This window comes from Nerophis lumbriciformis, linkage group LG16 (assembly GCF_033978685.3).
Source record: "Nerophis lumbriciformis linkage group LG16, RoL_Nlum_v2.1, whole genome shotgun sequence".
Classification (NCBI taxonomy): Eukaryota; Metazoa; Chordata; class Actinopteri; order Syngnathiformes; family Syngnathidae; genus Nerophis; species Nerophis lumbriciformis.
In genome coordinates, this window is record NC_084563.2 from 39454599 (window position 1) to 39470074 (window position 15476).

Below are 15476 nucleotides of genomic sequence, written 5' to 3' on the forward strand. Positions count from 1 at the left end.
CAGCTGTGGCGGCTGAGCCGGCGGCTGGAGGCACCTTGGGGGGGCTGCTTGGTCAGTCAGCCTGGCTGCCTTCTTGGTGTGTACGTGCTCTCTGGGTGCGTGCGTGTGCGCGTGCGTGTGCGTGTGTGGGAGGGGTTGGTGGTGTGCGATTTGTTGTTTCCTGGCCAAGGGGAATGTATCTGTGTGTGTATATATATATATATATATATACAATAGGTTGGGCGATATTGCCTTTTAATTAATATCTCGATATTATTAGGCTATGTCACGATACACGATAGTTTTGCCTTAGCCTTAAATGAACGCTTGATGCGTATAATCACACCAGTATGATGATTCTATGTGTCTACATTAAAACATTCTTCTTCATACTGCATTAATATATGCTCATTTTAAACTTTCATGCAGAGAGGGAAATCATAACTAAGTCAATTTACCAAAATTGTATTTATTAAACAGTTATTAAGCAGTGGCACAAACATTCATGTCATTTCCAAAACAGAAAGTGCAAGATTGTCAGAGACATTTTAAAACAAGCTATGAGTGCACTTTTGTGCAGGATGTCACTAAGATGACATCAAAACAACACTAAATTAAAGTGCACTTTTTGTACAGAACGCCACTACAATAGTTTAAAACAAATAAAGTGCATGATGTCACACAAGATATTTCAATAACTGTCAAATAAAAATGAGCTGCATAATAGGTTCCCGCGTACGTTATCTCCTTCTGTTGTTGACTTTTTTTTTTCATACGGTGTTGATCTGGAAATGGTTGCTTGGGCATTTTGTTGGTGAGGCACCGAACGGAGATGTTGACATGCGGAGTTTCAAGCACTCCTCATTCTCTAGCGGGTGACTTTTCAAATGATGCTACTTTAGCAGTGCTGCTACTTTTTGTAGCAACGTTTTTGCCGCATAAATATTGAACATATTCCCGCTTGAAGCCAAACCACCGCCGGATGATGGATCCCGTGCTGTTTTTCTTGGTAATTAATTATTCCTCCATTTGTTACCAGATTCACACTTTCTCTCTCTCGTATTACCACCCGCACCGCACCGTTAGCATCACAGCTAACGTTACCATGTCGCTACCTGTCTGCTCCGCGAGAGCGTGTGACTTTGCACACGTGACGTATGTAAGAAGGTGCGCTTGTTTTATCTCTCTGTGAGAAGGAGAGACAAGAAAGAGTGGGAAACACATGCAGTGTAATGCCCGCAGCTAAGAGCAACTGCGTGAGAATGTATACTCGATTTATCACGATATAGTAATTTTCTATATCGCACAGAGACAAATCCGCGATATATCGAGTATATTCGATATATCGCCCAGCCCTACGTTCATCTAATTTCCTAAACAGAAAGTGCAAGATTGTCAGAGACATTTTAAAACAAGCTATTAGTGCACTTTTGTGAATGATGTCACTAAGATGACATATCAAAACAACACTAAATTAAAGTGCACTTTTTGTACAGAACGCCACTACAATAGTTTAAAACAAATAAAGTGCACTTTTGTGCATGATGTCATACAAGATATTTCAATAACTGTCAAATAAAAATTAGCTTCATAATAGGAAATCAAATAGTGTATGTCCTTCGCTATGTGGTAGGTTCCTGCGGACATTATCTCCTTCCGTTTTTGACTATTTATTTCATACTGTGTTGATCTGGAAATGGTTGCTTCGGCATTTTGTGGGTGTGGCACCGAACGGAGATGTTGACATGCGGAGTTTCAAGTAGGGCTGGGCGATATGGCCTTTTATTAATATCTCAATATTTTTAGGCCATGTCACGAGACACGATATATATCTCGATATTTTGCCTTAGCCTTGAATTAACACTTGATGCATATAATAACAGCAGTATGATGATTGTATGTGTCTACATTAAAACATTCTTGTTCATACTGCATTAATATATTAATATATTTTAAACTTTCATGCAGAGAGGGAAATAACAACTAAGTCAATTGACCAAAACTGTATTTATTAAACAGTTATTAAGCAGTGGCACAAACATTGATGTCATTTCCAAATCAAAAAGTGCAAGATTGTCAGAGACATTTTAAAACAAGCTATTAGTGCACTTTTGTGCATGATGTCACTACCCACTCCTCCAAAGTGGGCTGGCTCAGGGTGGAGGACAGAGTAAAACAACTGAGCCTAGTCCAGGGGTCGGCAACCTTTACCACTCAAAGAGCCATTTTGACCCGTTTCAAAAAATAAAGAAAACAATGGGAGCCACAAAACTCTTTTGAAATTTAAAATGAAATAACACTTCATATAAAGTTGTTTTTTTTGCTTTGTGCTATGTATAAACCAAGGGTCTCAGACACGCGGCCCGCACCTTAATATGAAAATTTAATGTTAGTGCTGCCCGCGAGTTTTATATGAATGGCGCTTGACAGCATCACACTTGCCAACCCTCCCAATTTTTCCGGGAGACTCCCGAATTTCAGAGCAACTATTCTCTCGAATGTCTGCTGATTTTCACCTAAACAACAATAATAAGGGCGTGCTATGATGGCACTGCCTTTAGCGCCCTCTACAACCTGTACAAACAGCTTGCCAGCCCAGTCACATGTAGTATGCGGCTTCTGCAGACACACATAAGTGACTGCAAGGCATACTTGTTCAACAGCCATACAGGTCACACTGAGGGTGCCCGTTTAAACAACTTTAACACTCTTACTAATATGAGCCACACTGTGAACCCACACCAAACAAGAATGACAAACACATTTCGGGAGAACATCCGCACCGTAACACAACATAAACACAACAGAACAAATACCCAGAAACCCTTACAGCACTAACTCTTCCGGGCTACATCATACACCCCCCCCCCCCCTCCCCCTGTGCGTCGGTTGGGGGGGGGGCGGGTTTTGGTAGGGTTGTTTATATCTCAACCCTCAGTGTAACCTGTATGGCTGTTGACCAAGTATGCCTTGCAGTCACTTACGTGTGTAAGCAGAGGCCGCTTACTACATGTGACCGGGCCGGCACGCAAATAGCATGGTGTAAAAGCGGACGTGACTGAAACGACGTGGTCGCATCGTGATGCAGGTGTGGTTCTCCCAAGGATGCAGACGGCTTCGGACACAGCTTGCAGGTAGGAAAATTATTTATTTAAAATATAAATCGTACGGGGAACGAACAAAAGACGTGCAAATAGCAAAAGGCAAAAACAAAAGGACTAGCGTGGGAGCTAGCAGGCAAAATGGCATAGCGTGAAAAGCTAGCGGGAATCAAAGTTGTCGTCATCAGTTGTGTAAGAACAAACTAGGAAGCCAGGCCGAGTGAGGCCAGGGCAAAGACTAAATAGCCCTCTGATTAGTGCCCGGGCAACAGGTGCGCGTCCCGAACACTAACCAGAGGCAGGTGCATGTAATCGGTTGACATGGCAACTGAAAACAAACAAAATCAAGGTGCTGAAAACACGTGACTCAAACATAAACAAACTATGATCCGGGCAGCGGATCGTAACAGTACCCCTCCCCTTAAAGGACAGATTCCAGATGTCCCTTGACACTAAATAAAACTAGAACCCAAAAAACAAGAAATAGTTTGAGAGTCAAGGGAGGGTGGAGGGAGGATTTGGTGGTGGGTCGCCAGGCCACGTGTCCCCGAATCCACCGGGGAAGAGTCAGGTGGCGGCGGCGAGTGGAACGCCGCTGCCGCAGGCGAGGCGGGCGACCACGGAAAGGCCACCTTCGTGGCTGCCGAGAAGGTGGGCGTGAGTGGCGCCAGAAGTTCAACAGCCGCAGAGTTCTAAGTCTATGTCTCGGGTGTCGCTGCTGTTTGCGCCACAGGCGTCCATACACACACCTCAGAGAGCGCCGCTTGCGCAGCCAGACCACTCAAGGTCGCTGAGACGACGATGAGGGCGAGGAAGGTGGCGGCGTCCTGGAAAAGCCCACCGGAGACGAGGAGAGAGAAGACGTCGCCGTGGAAGCAGGAGGAGTCGTCGTCGCCGTGGAGGCAGGAGGAGACGTCGTCGCCGTGGAGGCAGGAGGAGACGTCGTCGCCGTGGAGGCCGGAGGAGACGTCGTCGCCGTGGAGGCAGGAGGAGTCGTCGTCGCCGTGGAGGAAGGAGGAGTCGTCGTCGCCGTGGAGGCAGGAGGAGACGTCGTCGCCGTGGAGGCAGGAGGAGACGTCATCGCCGTGGAGGCAGGAGGAGACGTCGTCGCCGTGGAGGCAGGAGGAGACGTCGTCGCCGTGGAGGCAGGAGGAGACGTCGTCGCCGTGGAGGCAGGTGCAGGTTCTGGTACCAGCCGTGGAGCAGGTGCAGGTTCTGGTACCAGCCGTGGAGCCGGCGCTGGTGTGGGTACCAGCCGTGGAGCCGGCGCTGGTGTGGGTACCAGCCGTGGAGCCGGCGCTGGTGTGGGAACCAGCCTTGGAGCCGGCGCTGGTGTGGGAACCAGCCTTGGAGCCGGCGCTGGTGTGGGAACCAGCCTTGGAGCCGGCGCTGGTGTGGGAACCAGCCTTGGAGCCGGCGCTGGTGTGGGAACCAGCCTTGGAGCCGGCGCTGGTGTGGGAACCAGCCTTGGAGCCGGCGCTGGTGTGGGAACCAGCCTTGGAGCCGGCGCTGGTGTGGGAACCAGCCTTGGAGCCGGCGCTGGTGTGGGAACCAGCCGTGGAGCCGGCGCTGGTGTGGGAACCAGCCGTTGAGCCGGCGCTGGTGTGGGAACCAGCCTTGGAGCCGGCGCTGGTGTGGGAACCAGTCTTGGAGCCGGCGCTGGTGTGGGAACCAGCCTTGGAGCCGGCGCTGGTGTGGGAACCAGCCTTGAAGCCGGCGCTGGTGTGGGAACCAGCCTTGGAGCCGGCGCTGGTGTGGGAACTAGCCTTGGAGCCGGCGCTGGTGTGGGAACCAGCCTTGGAGCCGGCGCTGGTGTGGGAACCAGCCGAGGAACTTGGCATGGTGGAGCTTGGCGTGGTGGAGGTACAGGAGACGAAGCTTGGTGTGTCAGCCGAGGTGCAGGAACAGGTGCTAGCCGAGGTGCAGCTGGAGGTGGCCTAGCTGGCGGTTGTGGCTTAGCAGGCCAAAGGACTGGTGGCGGTGGCCGTGCAGGAGGTTGCGGCTTAGCACGCCGAAAGACGGGTGGCGGTGGCCGTGCAGGAGGTTGCGGCTTAGCACGCCGAAAGACTGGTGGCGGTGGCCGTGCAGGGGGTTGCGGCTTAGCACGCCGAAAGACTGGTGGCGGTGGCCGTGCAGGGGGTTGCGGCTTAGCACGCCGAAAAACTGGTGGCGGTGGCCGTGCAGGAGGTTGCGGCTTAGCACGCCGAAGTTGTACCACCGCACTAGTACAGCTCCCAGTACTAGCCCCCCCCTCAAGACGCGGATACCAGACGCGCTCTTTGCGGTTTGGAACCGTGGGTGGGTGGAGGGAGGTATGGAGGGGGGTATACTCCTCCTCTTTAAATTGTCCAAATTGACTGTTAGTCTTCCCAATATCATGGGACTGTAGGGACAACCAGGAGGGAGAAAACAGAGGAGTGGGCGGAGCTTGAGCTATAGGGGGTGGGGCCAGAATAATTGGGGGCGGGGCTTGAAAATCAGAATGTGACTGACTAGACTTGAACTTAACAAAAATGTCCTGATAATGTTTTGTCTTAGAATACAAGTTATTTGGAATTGGCTGACAGAAAGAAGCAGATGATGGAAAAAAAAAATCTTGCTCAATGACGTCATCGGAAGTGGGCGGAGTTACCTCTTCGGGGGGCGCCCATGAAATGACGTCATTGTCGCAACTGTCCATGTGACTGACAGCCCAATCGGAGAAATGTTTGTCGAAGTGGTCGATTGGGTTGCCAAACGTCTGAGGAGGGGAAGTTTGGGCTGAATGTGGCTTGCTTCGGTCCGGGGGAGGAGTTTGCAGGAGCGGCGCGTCTTGGCGGCGAGGGAAAGACCTTCTGGCCGGCTTCCGTCTTTGACGGCGCGCACGGTACTGCTGTGTAGCGGCGATGTCTTCCGACCAGAGGGAGTCGATGGGGATAAGAGAGCCTCCAGCTCCCCACATGAGATTCGACCTCTCCTCCGTCGAATAGCGAAGCGTCTCGGCTTCCATCGCTCGCAACACCATGAGCGTACCTTCGTCCCACTCCTCGTTAGCCGATGCGGGAGAATTGTCTTCTGCTGGCTTCCTACTGAAACGACGTGGTCGCATCGTGATGCGGGTGTGGTTCTCCCAAGGATGCAGACGGCTTCGGACACAGCTTGCAGGTAGGAAAATTATTTATTTAAAATATAAATCGTACGGGGAACGAACAAAAGACGTGCAAATAGCAAAAGGCAAAAACAAAAGGACTAGCGTGGGAGCTAGCAGGCAAAATGGCATAGCGTGAAAAGCTAGCGGGAATCAAAGTTGTCGTCATCAGTTGTGTAAGAACAAACTAGGAAGCCAGGCCGAGTGAGGCCAGGGCAAAGACTAAATAGCCCTCTGATTAGTGCCCGGGCAACAGGTGCGCATCCCGAACACTAACCAGAGGCAGGTGCATGTAATCGGTTGACATGGCAACTGAAAACAAACAAAATCAAGGTGCTGAAAACACGTGACTCAAACATAAACAAACTATGATCCGGGCAGCGGATCGTAACAGTGACGACATGTTGTAGAGTACGTTAAAGGCGGTGCCATCACGGCACGCCCTCAATATTGTTGTCCGAGTGAAAATCTGAGAATGTTTGCCCCGGGAGATTTCCGGGAGAGGCACTGAAATCCGCAAACCTCCCGGAAAAGTCGGGGGGGTCGGCAAGTATGCAGCTGAGCCGCATCAGAGTGATCAAAGAGCCGCATGCGGCTCCGGAGCCGCGGGTTGCCGACCCCTGGCCGAGTCTATAAAATCCGCTACACCTCCCTGATACCGAAGTACATGTCAAACTACTTCCTTAACGTAAATGACCGCCATAACCACAACACCAGAGGGAGCTCCACTAACCACGTTAAACCCAGATTCTGATCTAACAAAGGTCTTAACTCATTCTCCTTCTATGCCACATCAATATGCAATGCACCCCCAACAGGTGTAAAAGAAAGGGCATCTCTATCCTCCTTCAAAACCGCACTCAAAGAACACCTCCAGGCAACTTCAACCCTAAACTAACACCCTCCCTTCCACATCCTACCTCCCCGGATTGTAAATAATCAAATATAAATAATCAAATGTAGATACTTATTCTTATGCTTTCTGATCTCTCTCTCTATGTCCACTACTTGCTGTACATATCCTACCAAGTCAGTCCTACACTGTTCCAATGTCCATTTCTCTGATGATGCAATTGTTGATGACTGAAGTGTTGATATCAACCAAACCTAACCCCCACCTCCTCATCCCACCCCCCGGATTGTAAATAATGTAAACAATTCAATGTACATACTCTGATGATTATCTTGTGTGATAACTGTTTTATGATGATAGTATATATATGTATCATGAATCAATTTACGTGGACCCCGACTTAAACAAGTTGAAAAACTTATTCGGGTGTTACCATTTAGTGGTCAATTGTACGGAATATGTACTACACTGTGCAATCTACTAATACAAGTTTCTATCAATCAATCAAAAAGATGACATATCAAAACAACACTAAATGAAAGTGCACTTTTTGTACAGAATGCCAATACAATAGTTTAAAACAAATAAAGTGCACATTTGTGCATGATGTCACACGATATTAGGTGACTGAGCTGGCACGCTGATTGTATGGAGGAAAAGTGGACGTGACGACAGGTTGTAGAGGATAGAGATGTCCCGATACAACTTTTTCACTTCCGATACAATACCGATATTGTAGCCTTGAGTATTGGCCGATACCGATATCAATACGATACGATATAGGCACGAATCATACATATATTTATTCCTTATTTTGTTGTGTGGAATGTTAGAAAAGACTTGATAAAGTGATGTTACTGTTACTGATGTTGTAGTGTTAAAACAGAAAACAATAGTCAGCAAGAGTCGGTATAGGACAGGGGTCGGCAACCCGCGGCTCCGGAGCCGCATGCGGCTCTTTGATCACTCTGATGCGGCTCAGCTGCATACTTGCCGAACCTACCGATTTTCCCGGGAGATTTCCAGATTAATATTTAATATTCTCCGTTTTGCACCCTAACAATGATGATAAGGGCGTGCCCCCCCCCCTCCGTGCGTCGGTTGAGGTGGGCGGGGTTTGGTAGCGGGGGTGTATAATATAGCCCGGAAGAGTTAGGTCTGCATGGGATTCTGGGTATTTGTTCTGTTGTGTTTATGTTGTGTTACGGTGCGGATGTTCTCCCGAAATGTGTATTCTTGTTTGGTGTGGGTTCACAGTGTGGCGCATTATTAGTAAGAGTGTTAAAGTTTTTTATACCGCCACCGTCAGTGTAACCTGTGTGGTTGTTGACCAAGTATGCATTGCTGTCACTTACGTGGGCAAGTAGAAGCCCCATACAACGTGTGGCTGGGCCGGCACGCTGGTCGTAGTGGGCGCTAAATGCTGTGCCATCACGGCACGTTCGAGAGAATAGTTGCCCTGAAATTCGTAGTCTGCCGGAAAAATCGGGAGGGGTGACAAGTATGACGCTGTCAAGCGCCATTCATATAAAACTCGCGGGCCGCACTAACATTCAATTTTCATATTAAGGTGTGGGCCGCGTGTCTGAGACCCTTGGTTTATACATAGCACAAAGCAAAAAAAAAAACTTTGTATGCAGTGTTATTTCATTTTGAATTTCAAAAGATTTTTGTGGCTCCCATTGTTTTCTTAATTTGTGAAACTGGTCAAAATGGCTCTTTGAGTGGTAAAGGTTGCCGACCCCTGGTATAGGAAAATCTGACCCATTTATTATTAACCAATTGGTAACATAAATTTTAACCTTCAACATAAGAGTATTACCTCAACAAATCCAATAAAAACAAAATGTTATATTTAAAGTGCAAAATAACCACTTATACCAACATAATTATACAATTGAATAGAATAAATTAAAAATAAATGAGAAGACCCTGAAAAATAACCTAAATAAATCCAATTAAAAAAACAAAACGTTTTAAAGTGCAAACAATTCAAGTTCACTTCAGTTATTTTTTTTACTGTCAGCATATGTTGGAAACAACTGTGGGCAGGGACAAAAACAACACAATATTGTCCACTGTCCAACTGCTCTAAGTTAAGAGTTCACAGCTCCAGTTTCACTGACTGACTGTGCCCAAAACAATGTAGTAATTACTCTTAGTCTTCACTGAAGAATAGTGTAAACACAATAAACATATCACTCTAATAACAAGAGTATAAAACAAATAATAATCAGTCAGTGCTGACTACCCTTACTACTCCTCCTCCTTCTCCACTTTCTGCAGTCCGAGCATAATGTGGAGATTTTTTTTTAAGAAGATAAGCATTTCGGCATGCTCTGCTGTCAGCCTGCTCCTGTGCTCCTCAATGATAATTGACGCTTGCATCTGGGGTATAGTTTTGTCTACAATGTAGTGGCGGCTAGGAATAATGTAGCGAGGTTCGAGGTGCTCCATTAAGCGTTTAAACCCGACATTACTTACCACCGACAGGGGCTGGTCATCAAGCACAATAAACTGGGCTATCTTTTCTGTTATGGCCATTGCCTTTTTGCTGTCCCGTGGTAGTTTGTCACGTCTTGCAAAGCTTTCGGCCAGCGTGGGTTGCTGAAGCGAGCCAGAGGTTTGTTGCTTCGCCTTGCTGCTCTCGCGAAAATCCTCATGTTCTTTTTTGTGGTGTTTTTTCAAATGTACGATGAGGTTGCTTGTAGGGATGTCCCGATCCTATATTTGGATCGGATCGGCTGCCGATATTTGCCAAAAATTGCGTATCGGCAAGGCATGGGAAAATGCCGATCCAGATCCAGTTTAAAAAAACCTCCGGTCCGTGTTTTCCAACGCACCGATTTAAATAATACATTCCACTTTTCTGCTGCTCCGTAATTTCCGTTCCGCATTTTCCAGCACACCTTCAACACATCCACAAGTCTGTGAATTCTCACGCAGTTGCGTTTAGCTGCTGGCATTACACGACAGGCTCTTCTCACTCTTTCCTGTGTCTTCCTCTCACAGACAGCAAGCGCACCTTCTTACACACGTCACGTACTGTCATGTCATACGTCACATACGTATACGTCCTCCCCGAGCAGAGAGGTAGCAGCATGGCTAACGTTAGCTGTGATGCTAGCGCAGCCGTGCGAGCAACGCTCCCTCTACGGTGCTCGCCTGTGCAATTGCGCACTGTTTAAGCGTCCTCTGCGCATAGCAAATCTATGCCACGCACAAAATCAAATAAAAAAATAAGCGCATAACAATTTTCGACACACGGACACGACAGAGAAAACAGTTTTCGTCATCATTGTTCAAATATTGTGACGTCTGTCGAGACGCTTATCTCCATTCGGTGCCACACGTCCACACCATCAAAATGCCGAGGCAAAAATTTCCACATCAACACCGTATGAAAAAATTAGTGATTTTTTTAGTTGTGATTTCCTTCTCTGCATGAAAGTTTAAAAGTAGCATATATTAATGCAGTATGAAGAAGAATGTTTTAATGTAGACATGCAAGTCTTGAAAGAAAATTTGGAAAATCAAGACTACATTTCCTGCAAATGGGTGCATTTCTACCCTATATTTTAACTTTAGATTTATTCTCATATCAAACTCTTTTGGCTGTCTTTTTGACACTTACATCCGGCGCCCCCCTCCACACCCTGGATTATAAATAATGTAAATAATTCAATGTGATTATTTTGTGTGATGACTGTATTATGATGATAGTATATATCTGATAGTATATATCTGTATCATGAATCAATTTAAGTGGACCCCGACTTAAACAAGTTGAAAAACTTATCGGGGTGTTACCATTTAGTGGTCAATTGTACGGAATATGTACTTCACTGTGCAACCTACTAATAAAAGTCTCAATCAATCAATCAAAACACATAGACTCATCATACTGCTGTGATTATATGCATCAAGTGTTCATTCAAGGCTAAGGCAAAATATCGAGATATATATTGTGTATCGCAATATGGCCTTAAAATATCGCAATATTAAAAAAAGGCCATATCGCCCAGCCCTAGTTCAATGATGCCATTTCTGTTTGTCATGTATAATTTTGTCTATTTTGTGTTTATCCTTGAATAAACAGGTCAGTTTCTTGTTACCAACCAGTGTGTATTATTCAAACTCCCCTAATTCAGCTGGCTAGTTGTTATCAAGAGTACTAAAACCATTTTCAACATGATTCTGACAACTAAGTAGGCTAAATAACTTTAAACTTTAATACATGCTCGGATAGGCCAGTATCGGTCAGTATCGGTATCGGTCAGTATCGGTATCGGATCGGAAATGCAAAAACAATATCGGTATCGGATCGGAAGTGCAAAAACCTGGATCGGGACATCCCTAGCTGCTTGTATTGAACCTTCCCGGTTCTGTTCCTCCACGGGACACTTGCGCCTGACAAATGTTGCATTTAGCGGCAACGTCTTTGTCCGAGTTTAGGTTAAAATACTTCCACACAGCCGACATCACTACACTTTGCTGCAAGCACACGCGTTGTCGTTGTTGTGATCACGTGGGCTGTGCATGCTGGATCAGGGACGCTCTTCTTCAACGTTAATTAAGGGGCATTGCCGCCACCTACTGTGTTGGAGTGTGATCAAACCAGAGTCACCTATTATAGACGTGCTGCAGCGGTAAATGGACAGCTTATATCGGAGCGCTTATATCGGAGTTTTTAGATTCAGTCCGATAAAATCCGATATTCACTTTTTTGGCTAATATCGGACTGATTTCCGATATCAATATCGGATCGGGACATCCCTAGTAGAGGACGCTGAAGGCAGTGCCTTTACGGCACGCCCCCGATATTGTTGTCCGGGGGGAAATCGGGGGAAATTCAGGAGAATGGTTGCCATGGGAGATTTTCGGGGGGGGCACTGAAATTCGGGAGTCTCCTGGGAAAATCGGGAGGGTTGGTAAGTATGAGTGTATGTCCTTCGCTATGTGGTAGGTTCCTGCGGCCGTTATCACCTTCTGTTGTTGACTATTTATTTCATGTGTGGAAATGGTTACCTCTGCATTTTGTTGGTGTGGCACCGAACGGAGATGTTGACATGCAGAGTTTCAAGTAGGGCTGGGCGATATGGCCTTTTAATATATATTAATATCTCGATATTTTTAGGCCATGTCACGATACACGATATATATCTCAATATTTTTGCCTTAGCCTTGAATGAACACTTGATGCAAATAATCTCACCAGTATGATGATTCTATGTGTCTACATTAAAACATTCTTCTTCATACTGCATTAATATATGCTCATTTTAAACTTTCATGCAGAGAGGGAAATCACAACTAAGTCAATTTACCAAAATTGTATTTATTAAACAGTTATTAAGCAGTGGCACAAACATTCATGTCATTTCCAAAACAGAAAGTGCAAGATTGTCAGAGACATTTTAAAACAAGCTATGAGTGCACTTTTGTGCAGGATGTCACTAAGATGACATCAAAACAACACTAAATTAAAGTGCACTTTTTGTACAGAACGCCACTACAATAGTTTAAAACAAATAAAGTGCATGATGTCACACAAGATATTTCAATAACTGTCAAATAAAAATGAGCTGCATAATAGGTTCCTGCGTACGTTATCTCCTTCTGTTGTTGACTTTTTTTTTTCATACGGTGTTGATCTGGAAATGGTTGCTTGGGCATTTTGTTGGTGAGGCACCGAACGGAGATGTTGACATGCGGAGTTTCAAGCACTCCTCATTCTCTAGCGGGTGACTTTTCAAATGATGCTACTTTAGCAGTGCTGCTACTTTTTGTAGCAACGTTTTTGCCGCATAAATATTGAACATATTCCCGCTTGAAGCCAAACCACCGCCGGATGATGGATCCCGTGCTGTTTTTCTTGGTAATTAATTATTCCTCCATTTGTTACCAGATTCACACTTTCTCTCTCTCGTATTACCACCCGCACCGCACCGTTAGCATCACAGCTAACGTTACCATGTCGCTACCTGTCTGCTCCGCGAGAGCGTGTGACTTTGCACACGTGACGTATGTAAGAAGGTGCGCTTGTTTTATCTCTCTGTGAGAAGGAGAGACAAGAAAGAGTGGGAAACGCATGCAGTGTAATGCCCGCAGCTAAGAGCAACTGCGTGAGAATGTATACTCGATTTATCACGATATAGTAATTTTCTATATCGCACAGAGACAAATCCGCGATATATCGAGTATATTCGATATATCGCCCAGCCCTACGTTCATCTAATTTCCTAAACAGAAAGTGCAAGATTGTCAGAGACATTTTAAAACAAGCTATTAGTGCACTTTTGTGAATGTCACTAAGATGACATATCAAAACAACACTAAATTAAAGTGCACTTTTTGTACAGAACACCACTACAATAGTTTAAAACAAATAAAGTGCACTTTTGTGCATGATGTCACACAAGATATTTCAATAACTGTCAAATAAAAATGAGCTGCATAATAGGAAATCAAATAGTGTATGTCCTTCGCTATGTGGTAGGTTCCTGCGGACATTATCTCCTTCCGTTTTTGACTATTTATTTCATACGGTGTTGATCTGGAAATGGTTGCTTCGGCATTTTGTGGGTGTGGCATAGGGATGTCCCGATCCAGGTTTTTGCACTTCCGATCTGATACCGATATTGTTTTGCATTTCCGATCCGATACCGATACTGACCGATACCGATACTGGCCTATCCGAGCATGTATTAAAGTTTAAAGTTATTTAGCCTACTTAGTTGTCAGAATCATGTTGAAAAGGGTTTTAGTACTCTTGATAACAACTAGCCAGCTGAATTAGGGGAGTTTGAATAATACACAATGGTTGGTAACAAGAAACTGACCTGTTTATTCAAGGATAAACACAAAATAGACAAAATTATACATGACAAACAGAAATGGCATCATTGAACTAGGGCTGGGCGATATGGCCTTTTTTTAGTATTGCGATATTTTAAGGCCATATTGCGATACACAATATATATCTCGATATTTTGCCTTAGCCTTGAATGAACACTTGATGCATATAATCACAGCAGTATGATGATTCTATGTGTTTTGATTGATTGATTGAGACTTTTATTAGTAGGTTGCACAGTGAAGTACATATTCCGTACAATTGACCACTAAATGGTAACACCCGAATAAGTTTTTCAACTTGTTTAAGACGGGGTCCACTTAAATTGATTCATGATACAGATATATACTATCAGATATATACTATCATCATAATACAGTCATCACACAAGATAATCACATTGAATTATTTACATTATTCATAATCCAGGGTGTGGAGGGGGGCGCCGGATGTAAGTGTCAAAAAGACAGCCAAAAGAGTTTGATATGAGAATAAATCTAAAGTTAAAATATAGGGTAGAAATGCACCCATTTGCAGGAAATGTAGTCTTGATTTTCAAAATTTTCTTTCAAGGCTTGCATGTCTACATTAAAACATTCTTCTTCATACTGCATTAATATATGCTACTTTCAAACTTTCATGCAGAGAAGGAAATCACAACTAAAAAAATCACTAACTTTTTCATACGGTGTTTATCTGGAAATTTTTGCCATTTTGATGGTGTGGGCGTGTGGCACCGAATGGAGATAAGCGTCTCGACAGACGTCACAATATTTAAACAATGATGACGAAAACTGTTTTCTCTGTCGTGTCCGTGTGTCGAAAATTGTTATGCGCTTATTTTTTTATTTGATTTTGTGCGTGGCATAGATTTGCCGTGCGCAGAGGACGTTTGAGCAGGCGCACACTTTAGCGGTTGCGCCAGCATCACAGCTAACGTTAGCCATGCCGCTACCTCGCTCTCTGCTGGGAGAGGACGTATACCTATGTGACGTATGACGTGACAGTATGTGACGTATGACGTGACAGTATGTGACGTGTGTAAGAAGGTGCGCTCGCTGTCTGTGAGAGGGAGACACAGGAAAGAGTGAGAAGAGCCTGTCGTGTAATGCCAGCAGCTAAAAGCAACTGCGTGAGAATTGTGGATGTGTTGAAGGTGTGCTGGAAAATGCGGAACGGAAATTACAGAGCAGCAGAAAAGTGGAATGTATTATTTAAATAGGTGCGTTGGAAAACACGGACCGGAGGTTTTTTTAAAACTGGATCTGGATCGGCATTTTCCCATGCCTTGCCGATACGCAATTTTTGGCAAATATCGGCAGCCGATCCGATCCAAATATCGGATCGGGACATCCCTAGTGTGGCACCGAACGGAGATGTTGACATGCAGAGTTTCAAGCACTCTTCATTCTCTAGCGGGTGACTTTTCAAATGATGCTACAAATTAGCAGTGTCGCTACCTTTTGTAGCAACGCTTTTGCCGCATACTTGACATACTACGGTTGTCTGTTCAACATCTTCCCGCTTGAAGCCAAACCACCGCCAGACGATGAACCCCGT

The 15476-nt window shown here is 45.3% G+C and overlaps 1 protein-coding gene across 3 annotated transcripts in view; it reads left to right on the forward strand.

The window, feature by feature from the left end:
* LOC133617265 (protein AF-17-like) overlaps positions 1-15476 on the forward strand; it is a 116913-nt gene that overhangs the window by 359 nt on the left and 101078 nt on the right. The gene's annotated exons all lie outside the window — the stretch shown is intronic.